The sequence below is a fragment of the Vigna unguiculata genome, chromosome 8 (assembly GCF_004118075.2).
Source record: "Vigna unguiculata cultivar IT97K-499-35 chromosome 8, ASM411807v1, whole genome shotgun sequence".
In the NCBI taxonomy this organism is placed as follows: domain Eukaryota; kingdom Viridiplantae; phylum Streptophyta; class Magnoliopsida; order Fabales; family Fabaceae; genus Vigna; species Vigna unguiculata.
The window spans coordinates 36,761,122-36,780,836 of NC_040286.1; the positions used below are offsets into that span (position 1 = coordinate 36,761,122).

General features: G+C 28.4%; 2 long non-coding RNA genes across 4 annotated transcripts; both read left to right on the forward strand.

Moving 5' to 3' along the window:
* The first annotated feature begins 1,288 nt into the window (after window positions 1-1,288).
* Window positions 1,289-7,071, forward strand: LOC114195211. 2 transcript variants are annotated; one of them, XR_003606458.1, is made up of 4 exons: window positions 1,289-1,441; window positions 1,567-1,685; window positions 2,546-2,638; window positions 6,726-7,071. It is a non-coding gene; the product is annotated as an uncharacterized LOC114195211 (long non-coding RNA). The 2 variants fall into 2 exon arrangements; XR_003606457.1 differs by having other exon boundaries at window positions 6,733-7,071.
* Window positions 7,072-12,745: 5,674 nt separating this feature from the next.
* On the forward strand, window positions 12,746-19,627 carry LOC114195210. 2 transcript variants are annotated; one of them, XR_003606455.1, is made up of 4 exons: window positions 12,746-12,894; window positions 13,016-13,134; window positions 14,869-14,944; window positions 19,314-19,627. It is a non-coding gene; the product is annotated as an uncharacterized LOC114195210 (long non-coding RNA). The 2 variants fall into 2 exon arrangements; XR_003606456.1 differs by having other exon boundaries at window positions 19,321-19,627.
* The last annotated feature ends 88 nt before the right edge of the window (window positions 19,628-19,715 follow it).

Sequence of the window (19,715 nt, forward strand, 5' to 3'; positions counted from 1 at the left end):
TATGCTAAATATTTCTTCTGCATCGGATTTGGCATTCTTGAACCCTAAATTGTTTTTGTGTTTCCATGTACTCAACATGATAGCCATCCACACCCCTTTCCAAATTATATTCCTTTTGTAGTTAAACTCAATTAAGTGAAACTGTTGAAAGTTTTCTTGAGTGTGGTTGTGTTGTACACTCAAAACCCCTACCCATCTATTGCACAAGTTCCATACTATGTTGGCAACTTTACAAGTAAAGAACAAATGACTTATGCTTTCTTCTTGATCCCCACACAGGTCACAATCATAATTGTTCAATAAAATTCCTCTAAACCTGAGTTTGACCTTTGTAGGTACACCATTTGACATGAACTGCAGATGGAATACCTTTAAATCGCCATAGACTATCAAAGACTATTGACTATTCTCCAATTAAACTATTTTGCATCTTTGCACATGCCAATTTGACTGTGTATATCTTATCATGACCATCCACGCACTTGTAAGGTTATTATTTAACTATTCACTATTATACTGTTATCGGTTTCAATTAACAACTCAATGCTTGAAATAGTTTAAATGATTCAATTTATAATAAGCTTGAAGTGATCATATTCATGGAGTATTTAAGATATTTTATTGAGCTAGTGCAATAGATGATGGTTTATTTGATGGGTGATGTTGAAGATTATCCAAGCAATGACTTTGAATTCTCAAGTGGATTGATGATTTTTTTTTTGGTTCAATTGAATGGTTGAATTGAATAAAAAATAAGGTGATTATTACAAAACTTGAAATAGATTATAAATCACTATTTTATCAAACCAAATTTTTTTAGATACGGTTTTATTGTGCTACAATTGAACCGATATGTGCATTTATTAGATAAATTACACTCTTAACTAAGAATCAACACTGAACAATGTTCCCATAGATTGGCCAAAGCTTGATAATTAACACCATGATCAAGGCCAAGAGGACATCCACTTTGCCATATGCCCTTTAAATTAATTTCAAGAATTTGGCAATATAAACGGGTGGGCATTTCTAAAGAAAATGCACAAGGACGTGTAAACATAAAAGAAAAAGTGCATATAATATAAATATAACTTGAATTATTTATCAGAGGTTTTTATATTTAACTTATATTTTTTCAACATGTGATAAAGTTAATCTTTTATCTCTACGTGTGAAGGGAAGAATGGTGGAAAATCTCATCTTATCTTTTCAGTGAGTTAACGTTGAGCAGCGGCGCAAGTATAAGTTCCTATAAATTGGTTCTCTCATTAACCTAGAAGCTGCAAAAGCTGCGCATGTTTCTCATCCGTAACCCTAACCCTAAAAATCATCCATCTCTTCTGCCGCCGCCGAATCTTTTTTCAACTCCGCCCTCTTTCTCTTTATGGTTGCCATGGCACTGCTACCTTTCTCTTCTCATCTTGCCGCTTCCACTCCCAAGGTGACTGCATACTGAGACTAATTTCACACTTCATTCATTTTTGTGGCTTTTAGACTTTGTATATAACCCATGAGTTTGAGTTTTTTTTTTTGTTTAATGGTATCTGTTAATGACTATGAAAACAGGTGTGAAAGCTGAAGCAGCATGAGCATAAGAAAACGTCCACAATATTGGTGATAAATTGGTTCTGTCGAAGTTCGTCAGAGATCGGAAGGATATTAGCTCAGAAGCTTCATCTCACTTGGTAAACTTTCTGATCATGTAACTCAGATGATTGTTTCATTTCATTTAAGATACGTATTTCTTCATCATATAATTAGTATCAATAAGATATTAATAATATAGATAAATCAAATTATATATATATATATATATATATATATATATATATATTATAGACTTATATAGATACGCTTGTTGAACTGACTCAACTCAAATGAAATGAAATTTTTCCATGATTAATATTACACCTCAACTTCTTAGTAAGACAAACTTTATAATAGAGTAAATATTTTTTTTCCTGGACTAAGATTATTTTGTAACAATTAATTTAAAAGTGATATATATTTTAATTTCAAACATATTGAGTTTAATTGAATAATTGAGGAATTTATTATTATTATTTAAGAATGATCCATTACAAAATATAGTTTTAAGTTTATAATAAAACTTAAACCATAATAAATTAAAGGAAGAAAAATATTTTCTTCCTTTAATGTGACTTTGTTATAAAATTAGTGTTTGGAGTTACATATTTGATATGTATTATATAAAAATGCTTTCTTTTTTCCTTAACAATACACATGCATCAAAAAATTTATTATCCTTTAACGGAAATGGTGGGTTATGGAAAAGCTTATTTTAGCAACTAAGATATATTATTGAATTTTACTCAATATTAAAAATGCTGCCATCACTGCCACTTTTCTGCCTCTGCTTATTTTTATTTTATTTTTTCAAATTCCATAACTCACTGTGGTAGCTGAAGTTTTAAAAAGAAAAAAAAATCATGACATTCATTCTTTTTGTAGCTTTTATATGCATATAAAATTATGGGTTTGGGTTATCTTCTTGTCTAAGTGTCTCTCTTCTGGTAACAAACAGGACACAATGTGATGTTCAAAAAAAAAAATGAAGTGTGAAAGTTGAAGCTGACGCTGCAGTAGCAAGAAAAATCCAAGAAATAGTTCTAACCGGGTGAGTTTTCCATTCATGTCATTATGATTATGATTGTTGTATGTTGCTATGACATATTAATTAGCATCAATGGAGTTTTTAAAGCTTGTAATTAGTTTTTTATTTTAATATTTGTTTTTTATTACCACATTTGAAAATAGCTATATTTATGATGTAAATTTACGATCTGACTTTCAACAACTGTGCATTGTGCACAGTTGTTTTTGCCATAAAAAACGATAAGGATATATATTATTGAGAAAAATATTATTCAAAAGATAAACTTTGACATTTAAGAGCAAAGCACGTCTGATATATCCCTTTAAAATCACAAAATAAAGAATATTCATCACTACCAACGGGACTCCTATTCCGTTGCCAAACATGAATTCTCTGTGAAATCCAGAGGGGTACAACTTTTTATCCCAGGATTCGATTCGTCCAAAGTTCTTCACCAAAATCACGAAAACACATCTTCTATGAGATTTCTTTTATCATTTTTCACCTGTAACAAGAAAAATAAAAAAATACTATGACATTCAGAAAAAAAAATAACGTGTTATTATACATACATTTATAAAAAATACTTTTAATATAAATTTATTTTTCCCATACTTTCACCAAATCAAGAAGGTGCACCAAAAAGTAGTTCTTTTCGTCCCGAGGCATACATAGGAAGAAGATTCATCTTGTATTATAACAAAAGTTTTCTTACTGAAAGGAGAAGATTGTTCGTCCTTCAGTATATCAAAATAAAACTTGTAAATAGTATCAATTATCATATCAAATAACATAGTAACTAAATTAAAAAACTACATTAATATCACAGTTAACTAAAATATCATAATTTGTATTATTAAAATACTTACTTTGATAATATTAGATGACAAAGATACATGTCTTGCTGTTGGCATTATGTCAAACAATTCAATCAGATGAAATGATGAATCAGTATCCTCAATCAAGCAATAATATATTTCTTTTACTAAAAAAAATCAATCTCCGTAGAAAAACAATATAGATCAGAGTCAAAAAATTTAAAATATTTAAACTTAGGTGTGCAAAGCTCAATCTTATAGACAAGGTTAAATTTTTCATCTACTCTAAAACTAGAGATACTTAAGTCTCTAAGTTGGAAGTTAGAGATTTTGAGGGTTTCAATTCCTGTATAGTACCAACAACTATAAAAGTACAAAGTTTTTAAATTGACAAAGTCCTCGAAAGGATCAAGAAAATTTTCCTCTCCACACTCAAATTGACAACTTTGGAGGTACATGTGCTTAAGAGAAGGAAGATCGAAATTTGTGGTCTACGTAACCAAGATTGAGAGAAGTAAGATATTTATGGAATATATATATATATATATATATATATATATATAATATTTTTGTATCACTTCTTAACGACGTAAGAAACATATTTGTAAAGAATTTTAGAAAAAAACTTTATACAAAGACCAGTAATGTTTTTTTAACAAAACCACCTGAAAAATAATACTATAAAAACATATATTCGAGAAGACTTAGGGTACAGAAAGAAGAGAGGTGGCAAAAATGAACAGAGAAAAATTCTGTGGAAGAAACTCTTCAAACTCAAAGAGAGAAGAGAGAGAAAAAAGTTGAGATATAGAGAGAAGGAAGAAGACAGATTTACTGTATTGCCTGATGAAATTATTCTACGCATACATATGAAGAAGATTGTTCTTCATTAAAATGAAAACTTTTGTTATAATAAAAGGATGAATCTTCTTCATATATATGCCTCGGAACGTATGCGTAGAATAATTTCATCAGGCAATACAGTAAACCTGTCTTCTTCCTTCTCTCCATCTCTCAACTTTTTTTCACTCTCTTCTCTCTTTGAGTTTGAAGAGTTTCTCCCACAGATTTTTTCTCTGTTCATTTTTGCCACCTCTCTTCTTTCTGTACCCTAAGTCTTCTTGAATACATGTTTATATAGTACTATTTTTCAGGTGGTTATGTTAAGAAAACATTACCGGTCTTTGTATCAAGGTTTTTTCTAAATTTTTTTACAATGTTTATTAAACGATTAAAAATGATAAAAATATGTTTCTTACGGCATTAAGAAGCGATAAAAATGTTATACCTATATCTTCCATAAATCTCTTACTTCTCTCAAATTTGGTTACATATCCACTGAGACTACGAATTTTGATCTTCCTTTTCTTTAACACCTGTATCTCTGAGGTTGTCGATTTAAATGTAGAATGGAAGATTTTCTTGATCCATACGAGGATTGTATCAATTTAAAATTTGTATATTTTCATTGTAGTTTAGTGGAATTGAAACCTTCAAAATCTTTAATCTTCACCTTAGAGACTTAAGTGTATCTGGTTTTAGAGTGAATGAAGAATTTAATCCCGATTATGAAATTGAGCTTTGTAGTGAGGTTTAAATATTTTAAATAGTGATCAATATTAATCTTCAACATAACATTGGTACTTTGCAATTATATAAATTAAATAACATAAAAGAAAAATAAAGTAAACACTTTGAGAAAAAAATTGATAGATTATTTGTAGTTTTGAATACATATCAACTCATTATTAAAATATAACGGAAATGATGATTAGATGATGTTCAGACATCATGTGAGAAAAAAAAAATGAAAACAGAAGAAACATAAGTGACAGATTTGTTATCTTTTTGCGACAGTGTTGACCACACAAAAAAATTGCAGTGCATAGATAAAGTTTATATCTTTGGATTTTGTGAGAGTATTTATTAGAAATTAGGTTGAATGATTCAGACACAAGAACCAAACAAAACGTATGCAAATTTTAGAGACCCAATCGTAGTATTTTGTGACAGTTATTTATGAGACCACAAATTAAAGTGCATTCACAACGCCCAAACAAAACGCATGCAAATTTACAGTATCAGACTCTTCCTTACTTAAACTGTGTGCCACCCTCTTTATCACTCATAATAACCTTACTCATATATTTTAAATTATTTTTTAAATTTATTATTTAACTGTTAACTATATTCTTCATTTCTTATTTGAATAAATAAATAATGCAATAGGCCAAGAAAAGGAGAAGAATATATAATATATAATAATAGAATAAAATCAAAACAAACCGTAATACCAATTTTAGAACCAGAGAGGAAAAAGAAACAAATGTCTTAAAAAAACATTGATAATGGGTCGAGAATTCTTTATGTCCCAGAACCAAATAGATTCGATTAATTCATTATTTATTTTCTTCAATTTTATTCGTTGTGGTGTGATTATCAAAAATTCAATTTTTATAAATGGCATGTGGTTTGGGATTGATGTGAATGAGTGCTGCACATAATGCTTCAATTGATTCATTAATCACAAAAATTCAATCAATTACTTTGGGACTAAACCTTCACCTCAATAAAACATTTAACAATTAAACCAAATAAGATTGAGAAGTTTTAATTAAGTGAGTGTTCATTCTTTTACTCTTTGCTTTCTCTTTAGAAAACCTGTGAGGCTATCAAATTAATAGAGATTGTTATCAAATTTACTCCTTACTTGAATTCTGATTTATCATTTAAATTATATGCTTTCACAATTTTTTGTTCAAATATTGTTTGGATAAGAATTAACATGGGAATCCCAATAAATTAAGATAATTATTTTTTATATAACACTTAATATATCAGCTCGAAATCACAAGGAACTTCATAAGTTTACCAAAATTAACTGCACTCACCTTATATTTTATTATCTTTTTAAAATGAGATTTTGAGATGAGAATAAAAAACTTTAGTAATCAACTAACCATAATCAAATGAGTTCACTACTACAAAATTCTTATGCATCTTAATCCCCGATGCATATAAAAAAAGGGTGAAAAAGAAAAAAAAAAAAAAAGAGAAAGGAATGTTCATGTGGTCTCAACTTAACAGAAGGATAGTCCCCTGTAGCCCAAACCAACAAAAATCACAGATCCCTATTCTTTAAAACCTATTTTAAATATTTAAACCATAAATCTTAAACCTTAAACTTTAAACATAAAATTCATTTTGTCAACTTCTCTTATAGTGTTTCGTATTTCTGTCCTTCTTTGTGCATAAATTTTTTGTGAATTGGTAACTTTGTTTGTCTCAAGTGTTTAGGTGATCAGGTTATGCTTTGGATATACAACGGACAAAGTATGGTTACATGGACACTATGAAACTACATGTTGAAACCTTTAAATGTATTAAGAAGAATTATGGATGTGGTGATGATCTCTGGATTTGTTGAGTTTATTTATTCATTTATAATATAGTTTGTCATCTTTGTACTTTGAAGATGTATGTGGTTATGTTTTGTATTTAGGGTGGACAATGGATTGAAATTTCTTAGGTGGTTGTGATGTTAGTCTATGCACTTATTATATTGTGTCCAGGTTGAACAAAGATTTTGTCTTTGCGTTCTTTTTTGTTGAATCTCATAATGTTAGCTTTTTTGCATCCCTTATGTATAGGATTATTTTTTGTAAAAGGGTTAAAACACCCCACAAGTGCTCTACTTTATTAATTATTAATACTTTGCTTATAAAAAAAATAGATAAATCATTAATCTATTTAGACCTAAATATAATTTAAATTTATTCACCCTCATAAAATAACGTCCCTTGCTTATATCATCATACAAAATTATCGGTCCTTATATTAAATTTAATAGAGCAAACTTGCCCTCTTTACAATTTGAACTTGTTTCTATAATAATCTTTTTAAAGAGAGTTGTTTTTATGAGTTTATTATTAATAAAATTAATTTTTTAGTATATTTGAATTTTAATCCAGTTATAGGAGAATAGGTTACTTAATTGTATTTATTTGATATAATTATATGCGTTTTTTATTCTAATCTTGTAGCTGTGGTACAGTAATTTAACAAAGTTTGAGAAAAGTGAGAGATTTTTACATAGAAAGAGTTTAGGAAGGTTAGTTACAACACAAGGATTGTGAGTATGAGTAACATAAATAATGATGGAATCAACCAAATGTCCATCACATAGGTCATCCCGAAACTCTAAACTAAAATTGAAACATAGAAATTATCTACAAAATCCTCAAAAAGTATTGGATCTTCATATGAGTCATGCATATTGAGGTCAGAGAAATTTAAAGATATCTCCATTGCTTTCTTTAAACAAATGTTTGGAATGTCAATTTTGCTCAATCCGTCTTATTTCTTCCCTCTATTCCTCAGTGGATGCAAAATTGGCATTCTAAATATTTGTTTTGAGTAAGTTATAAAGATATTTATTAGACTTCTTTATCTGTTCTTAATTTGTGTTGGAAGTTCAACGTCGACTAAAGATAAGATAATTTTATACTATACAAGTAGGGCACAAACATCACATTACAAATCAATAGGTTGAATTAGTCTTTAAGTCCACTACTTAACATGATATCAAAACCAGGTTAAAACCTATAAGAAAAATCATTATTACCGACGGTCAAAATCCGTCGGTAATGACCAAAATTCGTCGCTAAATCAACATTACTGACGGATCATCGACGGTCAAAAATTCGTCAGTAAAATGCTTGTTTGTAAAATTTTATCGACGGAAATCATGTTCCGTAGGTAATTACCGACGGAAAAATCCCTCGGTAAAATCTGTCGGTAATTACCGACGGAAAATATCCGTCGGTAATTACCAAAAATCCGTCGGTAAATTAATTACACTATTCATCTTCTTCCTCCTCCCTCTTTCAATTTTTTTTTCGTTTTTTTTTTGTGGTCGCCGTCAATGTCGCCGCCGTCGTCGCCGTCGCCATCGCCGTTGCCACTGCCACCATCGTCGCCGCCGCCGTCGCCGCCGCCGCCGCCGCCGTTGTCATCTTCTTCCTCTTTCTTCTTCTTCTTCTCCTTCTTCCTCTTCTTCTCCTTCTTCCTCTTCTTCTTCTCCTTCTTCCTCTCTTCTTCTTCTTCTTCTCCTTCTTTTCTTCTCCTTCTTTTCTTCTCCTTCTTCTTCTCTTTCTCCTTCTTTTTCTTCTTCTTCTCCTTCTTCTCTTCTTCTTCTTCTCTTCTTCTTCTTCTCTTCTTTTCTTCTTCTCCTCGTCTTCTTATAAGGTGAGATTTGGGCGGAAAAATTTCCGCTTCTTTTACCGACGGATAAATTCGTCGGTAATTCAAATTAGGACAAAAAATTTCCCGCTTCTTTTATCGGTAAATTTGTCGGTAAAAAAAATTTGAATTATCGACGGATTTTACCGACAGATTTTTCTGTCGGTAAATGAAATTTTTTTTACCGACGGATTTTTCCGTCGGTAATTAAAATTTGAGAATCCGTCGGTAATTCAAATTTACCGACAAAAGTATATCCGTCGGTAAAATTCCGTCGGTAATTTCAATTTTTTTTGTAGTTTATCTTAAACTTTCTTGGACATCCTGTTCCACCTCTTATGGACCGCTAACGGACCACCCATTTCTAAACCTACGCACGAGATGTCTATGTCTCGACGTGAGGGGGTGTTTTGAAAATCCAACATCGACTAAAGATAAGCAATTTCATACTATATAAATAGGATGCAAATCTCATCTTAAAATCTAATTTTATGGGATTGAGTTACGCTTTAAGTCCACTTATTAACAATTTGCGTGACTCTATCGTTCAAGATTGTATATATTTTGAATATCTTTTATCTTTGATCTTCACTCAATTTTGGTTTTGACGTAGAAACCAATCTTATGGGAGACAAGTTCACATGTCAGACTTTTTAAATTCAATTTGGTTTTAATATTTTTTATTTTTATTCAATTTAGTTCTATTTTTTTTTAAATCGATAAAGTAAGGAGTAAATTTGAGAACAATCTCTATTATAATAGAACATATCACTTAAATTAAAAGATATTTTCCAACAATATTACTATACTTTCTAAAACATTTGTAATTTAGCTTAAAGTATTTGCATATTTAATAATTACAATTCAAAATATATATTATATAAAAATATTTTTATTCAAAAAATATTAATTTTATGTATTATTACTTATGTAAAATTGATGAATATTTAAACACATTAGTGATTCATATAATTATGTAAGAAGATCTATCATATGAAATGTTTATTGTCATTAATAAATATAACTGTATTTACTATTAAATCTATCAAATAGCATATAAATATTAAACTGGACAAAAAATTATCTTCCAAATAGTCAAAAAGTAAAAGATTTAAAAAAATAAGTGATTCCCATTTAATCTTTAAGACTATTAGCACCACAAAAACTTTTCTACCAATTTTATACGGTGAAAATTCAACCATATTATTATATTATTATTCATACATCACTTGAGCATTTCTTTTATATTATTATTCATACACCACTTGTGCATATTAAGTTACCTATTGGATCATTATCTAACTATTTGTAGACATTTATTTTTATATAATATATTTAGCTCGTGGTTAAATATCTCATATTCTTAAAAAAAAAATTGATACAGCCGGAAATACAGTACTGTCACACATGTGTATATTTATTTTCAAATATTTATATTATAATACAAATTATTAATATTTGTAAATTAAATAAGTTGATATGTAAAATAAATTTTTATTCGTTAACAAAGTTAAATATATATACCTTTACAAATATAATAAAAAAAATAACAGTTTTATTTAATAAATCTAAACATAGAAGTCAACAATCATTATATTATAAACATATAGAAAGTAAAATAAAACCATTAATTGTGTAAGTAAAAGACGAGAATCTCTTTATATATAAATATAAATATAAATTTATATATAAATTGGACAACATTAATTTTATTGGTTATTTTTAAGAATTGAGTTTTTAAATTGGATAACATTAAACTTTGATCTCATATTCACATAAAAATTTCATTAAAACAAATTAAATAAAATGTAAATAAAATATGAAAAATCATATTAAACTCATGATTTAAAAATTACACCTCAAGAAGAATAAACAAATAAGAGTTATTATGAAAATTTGAACGTAATAGGGTTAAAAGGACTATATTCATTTATTTTTTAAATTTTGGGACCAAAATGTATCAAAATTTGGACAGAGACTAATTCCAATCCTGCATCAAAGTTCATGAATTAAAAACATACTTAACCCTCAAATAAAAAAAAATATAGAAAGAAAACATTTAATATTATTACACACTAAAAATACTTGTAAGGTTTTTTTTTATCAGCAAAGAATAAAATAATTAAAGAGAACACTTCAAGAGTGCTCTAATCCGTATACAGAAGGATGTACAACTTGTACATGTAAAAACAAAAGCTTGGCTTCATAACCTCATCAAAACAGAAAACCTCACACAAGCCAATGAACATAATCAGCAACATACATCACAGAGGCAAAATACATTAGAAAACTCTAGGTGTTACTATATGATTTAGAGCCAATGTGTTAACACACCACAAAACTCTTCACACATATGTTTCCTAATAGTAATATATTTTGCATTATATTCAAAATCAGACTTCCCACATCCTTTAATCAATATTTCAATATGTCCCGTATCTCGTAGGAAGAGAAGGTCACTGGCACACTGGTATCTCTATGGTCTTATTGTAATAGTGAATAACTTTTGTTTCCTCCATCTTCCAATTCATCATTCATATGTAACCACACCTGCAAACAAAATAGAAAACCTGGACTATAGGTATTAAAATCAGTCCTCCCCTCCACACATTCCTTACATGCTTCAAGCCAGACAAGTACTTTCTAATCTACGTAGTCATGTATAACTGTGCATGACTATGACAGAGATCTGATACAATGTAAAGGACATAAACACCAATCTGAAAAAAAGAAGCTTACTTTTGTATTTTTATGCTTCAACCATACCCATACTCTCAATTGAGCTATGCTAAATATTTCTTCTGCATCTGATTTGGCATTCCTGAACACTAAATTGTTCCTGTGTTTCCATATACTCAACATGATAGTCATCCACACCCCTTTCCAAATTATATTCCATTTGTAGTTAAACTCAATTAAGTGAAACTGTTGAAAGTTTTCTTGAACCTGGTTGTATTGTACACTCAAAACCCCTACCCATCTATTGCACAAGTTCCATACTATGTTGGCAACTTTACAAGTAAAGAACAAATGACTTATGATTTCTTCTTGATCCCCACACAGGCCACAATCATAATTGTTCAGTAAAATTCCTCTAAGCCTGAGTTTGACCTTTGTAGGTACACCATTTGACATGACACGCCATGTTAAATGAAGTGCAGATAAAGTACCTTTAACTCGCCATAGACTATCAAAGACTACTGACTGTTCTCCAATTAAACTATTTTTCATCTTTGCACATGTCAATTTGACTATGTATATCTTATCATGATCATCCACCCACTTGTAAGGTTATTATTTAACTATCCACTATTATATTGTTATCAGTTTCAATTAACAACTCAATGCTTGAAATAGTTTAAATGATTCAATTTATAATAAGCTTGAAGTGATCATATTCGTGGAGTATTTAAGATATTTTCTTGAGCTAGTGCAATTGATGATGGTTTATTTGATGGGTGATTTTGAAGATTATCCAAGCAATGACTTTGAATTCTCAAGTGGATTGATGATTTATTTTGTTTTGGTTCAATTGAATGGTTGAATTGAATAAAAAATAAGGTGATTACTACAAAATTTGAAATAGATTATAAATTACTATTTTATCAAACCAAATTTTTTTAGATACGATTTTATTGTGCTACAATTGAACCGATACGTGCACTTATTAGATAAATTACACTCTTAACTAAGAATCAACACTGAACCATGTTCCCATAGATTGGCCAAAGCTTGATAATTAACACCATGATCAAGGCCAACAGGACATCCACTTTGCCATATGCCCTTTAAATTAATTTCAAGAATTTGGCAATATAAACGGGTGGGTATTTCTAAAGAAAATGCACAATAAACATAAAAAAAAAGTGCATATAATATAAATATAACTTGAATTATTTATCAGAGGTTTTTATATTTAACTTGAAATTTTCAGTATCTGATAACGTTAATCTTTGATCCTTACGTGTGAAGGGAAGAATGGTGGAAAATCTCATCTTATCTCTTCAGTGAGTTAAGGCGCAAGTATAAGTTCCTATAAATTGGTTCTCTCATTAACCTAGAAGCTGCAAGCTGCGCATGTTTCTCATTCGTAACCCTAACCCTAAAAATCATCCCTCTCTTCTGCCGCCGCCGAATCTTTTTTCAACTCCGCCCTCTTTTTCTTTGTGGTTGCCACTGCTACCTTTCTCTTCTCATCTTGCCGCTTCCACTCCCAAGGTGACTTCATGCTGCGACTGATTTCACACTTCATTCATTTTTGTGGCTTTTAGACTTTATATATAACCCGTGAGTTTGAGTTTTTTTTTCTAATGGTCTCTGTTAATGACTATGAAAACAGGTGTGAAAGCTGAAGCAGCATGAGCAGAAGAAAACGTCCACAATATTGTTGATAAACTGGTTCTATCGGAGTTCGTCGGAGATCGGAAGGATATTAGCTCAGAAGCTTCATCTGACTTGGTACACTTTCTGATCATGTAACTCAGATGGTTGTTTTATTTTATTTAACATACGTATTTCTGCTCACTTTTTTTTTTCTAATATTTCTCCTAATAATGCCACTGATATTGATTTTTTTAGCTACTGTGTCAAGTCAATGCATAATTGTTTTAAAAGTTCTTTTTCTTCTGGTTCAAAAAATGAGATGGAGTTGGGCTTGATCTACTCTACAAATAAAACAGAAAAAAGTTTTAGAAGTGTATCGGAAGTTTTCTCACTACATGCAGGTGTTCAAAACTAAATTACTGTATAATTAATTTCATTTTATAATAAATTTTAATTATATTTATATTGTCGTTGAACATGGCTATTTTGTTTAAAGTTCTTCATTATAAAAATAAAAACAACTCTTTATAATTTTAAGTTAAAGTTTTCTTCATCATATAATTATTATCAATAAGATATTAATAATATAGATAAATCAAATTATATATATATATATATATATATATATATATATATATATATATATATTTATATAAACTATAGACCTATATAGATACTCTTATTGAACTAACTCAAATGAAATGAAGTTTTTTCATAATTAATATTACACCTCAACTTCTTAGTAAGACATACTTTATGATAAAGTAAACATTTTCTGGATCAAGATTATCTTGTAATAATTAATTTAAAAGTGATATATATATTTTAATTTCAAACATTGTATTGAGTATAATTGAATAATTGGGGAATTTATTATTATTTAAGAATTATCCGTAAAATATTTTCTTTGCTAATAAAAGATTAAAAGAAGAAAAAAAATATTTTATTAATTAGTCACGATTAGTTAACTTGTTAGAATGTGATAATTCTAATATATATTAAAGTTAATTCACAATTATATATGAAATATAAGAAATATAATATTATTTTTCTAATAATTCATTCATATTTATATATTAATGTTGGAAGTGCCACAACTAAGAGATAAGATCAATTCACAATATATAAATAGGTACAATCCTCACCTTACAAGTCAGTTTTGTGGGGTTGAATTAGGTTTAAAACCCACATATCTAACAATTAAACATTAATAAATATTACAATGTATGTATTAATATTTTACCACATTATTAAACTAACATAATCACATAGTAATAAAAAATCTATTATTCAGAAAAAAATTAATTTTATTCATTGATTATTATTAAATTAGTTGATTATTTTTCAGGTAAAATATTACTATATTATCTAGTGAAATTAACAATATAAAAAATATTAGAAAGTAAAAATATTAGAAAATCGGTTTGGTAATTTGAAGCTGAGAAACATATATATATTACTTACTGGTATTGAAAATGTAGAAGAAAAAAAAATCAAAGGAAAAGATTGACAAAAACAAGTGTGTCACTTCCTTTATCAAATAAAAATGTTAACAATGTTCAGATTCATATATAAAACAAAAAATTGTTCAAAAGTTATTAATAAACATTACTTGAATTTGTATTGTGACTGCAGTATAAAATTAGTCTTTGGAATTACATATTTAATATATATTATATAATTTTTTTTCCTTACATATTTGATATATATTATATAAAAATGCTTTTTTTTCCTTAACAATACACATGCATCAAAAATTTTATCCTTCCACGGAAATGGTGGGTGATAGAAAATCTTGTCATATACACTCTTACAATTACAAAGTTTATTTTAGCAACTAAGATATATTATTGAATTTTACTCACACAGGAATATTAAAAATGCTGCCATCACTGCCATCACCTGTTCTGGTAGCAAGAAAAATCCAAGAAATAGTTCTAACCGGGTCAGTTTTCCATTCATGTCATTATGATTATGATTGTTGTATGTTGTTATGACATATTAATTAGTATCAATGGAGTTTTTAAAGCTTCTAATTAGTTTTTTATTTTAATATTTGTTTTTTATTACCACATTTGAAAATAGCTATAATTATGATGTAAATTTACGATCTGACTTTCAACAACTGTGCATTGTGCACAGTTGTTTTTGCCATAAAAAAACAATAAGGATATATATTATTGAGAAACATATTATTCAAAAGATAAACTTTGACATTTAAGAGCAGAAGGACATCTGATATATCCCTTTAAAATCACAAAATAAAGAATAATCATAACTACCAACGGGACTCCTATTCCGTTGGCAAACATGAATTCTGTGTAAAATCCAGAGGGGTACAACTTTTTGTCCCAGGATTCGATTCGTCCAAAGTTCTTCACCAAAATCACGAAAACACATCTTCGATGAGATTTCTAAAAATAAAATATACTATGACATTCAGAAAAAAAAAACATAACGTGTGGTTATACATACATTTATAAAAAATACTTTTACTATAAATTTATTTTTCTCATAATTTCACCAAATCAAGAAGGTGCACCAAAAAGTAGTTCTTTATGTTCCGAGACATATAGAGGAAGAAGATTCATCTTGTATTGTAACAAAAGTTTTCATTTTACTGAAAGAAGAAGATTATTCGTCCTTCAGTATATCAGAAAATGTAGATAAAACTTGTAAATAGTATCAATTATCATATTAAACAACATCAATAATAAATTACGAAACTACATTAATATTACAATTATCTAAAAAACATCATAACTTGTATTATCAAATTACTTACTTTGATGATATTGTGCGACAAAGATACATGTCTGCATGTTTGCATTATTTTAAACAATTCAATCAGATGAAATAATGAATCAATATCCTTAGTCAAGCAACATACATTGACATTTATTTTTTTCACTGAGGAAAGATCAATTTCTTTAGAAAAACAATATAGATTAGAGTCAAAATATATAAAATATTTAAGCTTTGGTCTGCAAAGCTAATTTTACAGTCAGGGTTAAATTTTTCATCCACTCTAAAATTAGAGATACTTAAGTCTGTAAGTTGGGGAGTAGAGATTTTGAGGGTTTCAATTCCACCGTAGTACTGACAACTATGAAAATACAAAGTTTTCAAATTGATACAGTTCTCGAAAGGATCAAGAAAATTTTTCTCTCCATACTCAAATCAACAATCTTGGAGGTACATGTGTTTAAGAGAAGGAAGATCGAAATTTGTATTCAAAATGACTATGTAACATAGTTTGAGAGATGTGAGAGATTTACATAAAGAAATTTTTGCATAAATCTCTTACTTCTCTCAATCTTGATTACATATCCATTAGACTACGAATTTCGGTCTTCTTTTTCTCCAACACCTGTACTTTCTAGATTGTGGATTTGAGTGTGTCAATTTTCTTGATCCTTTCGAGGATCGTGTCAATTTGAAAACTTTGTATTTTTATAGTTGTCAGTACTATGGTGGAATTGAAACCTTCAAAATCTCTCCTCTTCACCTTACAAACTTAAGTATATCTAGTTTTAGAGTGGATGAGGAATTTAATCCTGATTATGAAATTGAGCTTTGTACACCAAGACTTAAATATTTATAATATTTTGAATTTAATCTATATTTTTCCACGGAGATTAATCTTTTCATGGTGAAGAAAATATATGTTAATATTTTATGCTTGAGTGAGGATATTGATTCATTCTTTTCATCTGATTGAATTGTTTGAAATAATAGAAAGAGTAAAATTTGTATCTTTGTCGTCTAACATCGTCAAAGTATTTTAATAATACAAATTATTATGTTTTAGTTAATTGTTATATTGATGTAGTTTTGTAATTGAATTACAATGTTGTTTGGTATGATAATTAATATTATTTGTAGATTTTATGTATGTTTCCTGATATATTGAAGGATTAATCTTCTCCTTTCTTTAGGATGAAAACTTTTGAATTAATATAAGATGTATCTTCCTCCTCTGTTATGTCTTGAAACGTAAAAAACTATTTTTTAAGCATCTTTTTGATTTGGTGAAGGTGTACCAGAAAAAATAAAATTATATTTAAAAGCATTTGTTTTATAAATGTATAAACACACCTTTTTTTTTTTTCAGAATGTCATAGTATTATTTTTACAAGTGCAAAATGACAAAAACAATCACATTGAATATATGTTTTTGTGAAGAACTTTGGAGAATTGTGTCTGGGACAAAAAGTTATACATTTCTTGATTTTACAAAAATTTCATGTTTGCCGACAGAAATCATGTCTTTATTTTGTGATCTTAAAGGAATATATATGTCACATGTGCTTATGCTCTTAATGTAAAAAAATTATCTTTTAAATGTAACAAGCGCTCTATAATGTCGAAAATTACCTTTTAAATATGTTTCTCCCACACACAGATTATGTTTTATAAAATTTTGTTTTGTTTGGTTTTGTTGTTTAAGATTTCATTTCACAGTTTTTGGAGATAACAATTGAATATAAAAATTTGTAAATATAAGTCAAATGTTATATTAATACATTAATATTATCTAATGAGACAAACCTTTTTGTGGGTACATCTATTTGATGATTAATATTCCATATCTACAAATAGTGATCAATATTAATCATCAACATAACATTTGTACTTTTGCAATTATATAAATTAAATAACATAAAAGAAAAATAAAGTAAACACTATGAGAAAGTGTTATCAGACTCATATTAACATGTATTATCCTTTACAATTTTTCTGAACACTTTTAAATTTGAATACATATAAAACATATCAACTCATTATTAAAATATAACGGAAATGATTCATGTGAGAAAAAAATGAAAACAGAAGAAACATAAGTGACAGATTTGTTATCTGTTTGCGACAGTGTTGACCACACAAAAAATTGCATGTCTTTGGATTTTGTGAGAGTATTTATTAGAAGTTAGGTTGAATGATTCAGACACAAGAACCAAACAAAACGCATGCAAATTTTAGAGACCCAATCGTAGTATTTTGTGACAGTTATTTATGACACAACAAATTAGAATGCATACACAACGCCCAAACAAAACGCATGCAAATTTCCAGTATCAGACTCTTCCTTAAACTGTGTGCCACCCTCTTTATCACTCATAATAACCTTACTCATATATTTTAAATTATTTTTTAAATTTATTATTTAACTGTTAACTATATTCTTCATTTCTTATTTGAATAAATAAATAATGTAATAGGCCAAGAAAAGGAGGAGAATATATAATATATAATAATAGAATAAAATCAAAACAAACCGTAATACCATTTTCAGAACCAGAGAGGAAAAAGAAACAAATGTCTTAAAAATACATTGAAAAAATGAAAATAAATAAATAGAAAACTAGTTAGAACTGAAATATGGGTCGAGAATTCTCTATGTCCCAGAACCAAATAGATTCGATTAATTAATTATTATTTTTCTTCAATTTTATTCGTTGTGGTGTGATTATCAAAAATTCAATTTTGATAAATGGCATGTGGTTTTGGATTGATGTGAATGAGTGTTGCACATAATGCTTCAATTGATTCATTAATCACAAAAATTCAATCAATTACTTTGGGACTACCTTCACCTCAATAAAATATTTAACAATGAAACCAAATAAGATTGAGAAGCTTTAATTCAGTGAGTGTTCATTCTTTTACTCTTTGTTATTTTCTATTATAATTTAAGTGATATTTTCTATTATAATTAGTAGAGATTGTTATCAAATTTACTCCTTACTTGAATTCTGATTTATCATTTAAATTAGATGCTTTCACAATATTGTTTGGATAAGAATTAACATGGGAATCCCAATAAATTAAGATAATTATTTTTTATGTAACACTTAATATATCAGCTCAAAATCACAAGGAACTTCATAAGTTTACCAAAATTAACTGCACTCACCTTATATTTTATTATTTTTTTAAAATGAGATTTTGAGATGAGAATAAAAACTTTAGTAATCAACTAACCATAATCAAATGAGTTCACTACTACAAAATTCTTATGAATCTTAATCCCTGATGCATATAAAAAAAGGGTGAAAAAGAAAAAAAGAGAAAGGAATGTTCATGTGGTCTCAGCTTAACAGAAGGATAGTCCCCTGTAGCCCAAACCAACAAAAATCCCACATCCCTATTTTTTAAAACCCATTTTAAATATTTAAACCATAAATATTAGTCCTTAAAATTTAAACTTTAAACGTAAAATTCATTTTGTCAACTTCTCTTATAGTGTTTGGTATTTTGTCCTCCTTTGTGCATAAAATTTGTGTGAATTGGTAACTTTGTTTGTCTCTAAGTGTTTAGGTCAGGTTATGCTTTGAATATACAACGGACGAAGTGTGCTTACATGGACACTGTAACCATGGATGAATCATGGATGTGGTGATGATCTCTGCATGTGTTGAGTTCATTTATTCATTTATAATATAGCTCTGTCAACTTTGTACTTTGAAGATGTGCGGTTATGTTTTGTATTTAGGATGGACAATGAATTGAAATTCCTTAAGTGATTGTGATGTTAGTCTATGTACTTATTATATTGTGTCAAGGTTGGACAAAGATTTTATTTTTGCGTTCTTTTTTGTTGAAGCTCGTAATGTTAGTTTTTTGACATCCCTTATATATAGGATTATTTTTTGTAAAAGGGTTAAAGCACCTCATAAATGCTCTACTGTATTAATTATTAATACTTTGCTGAT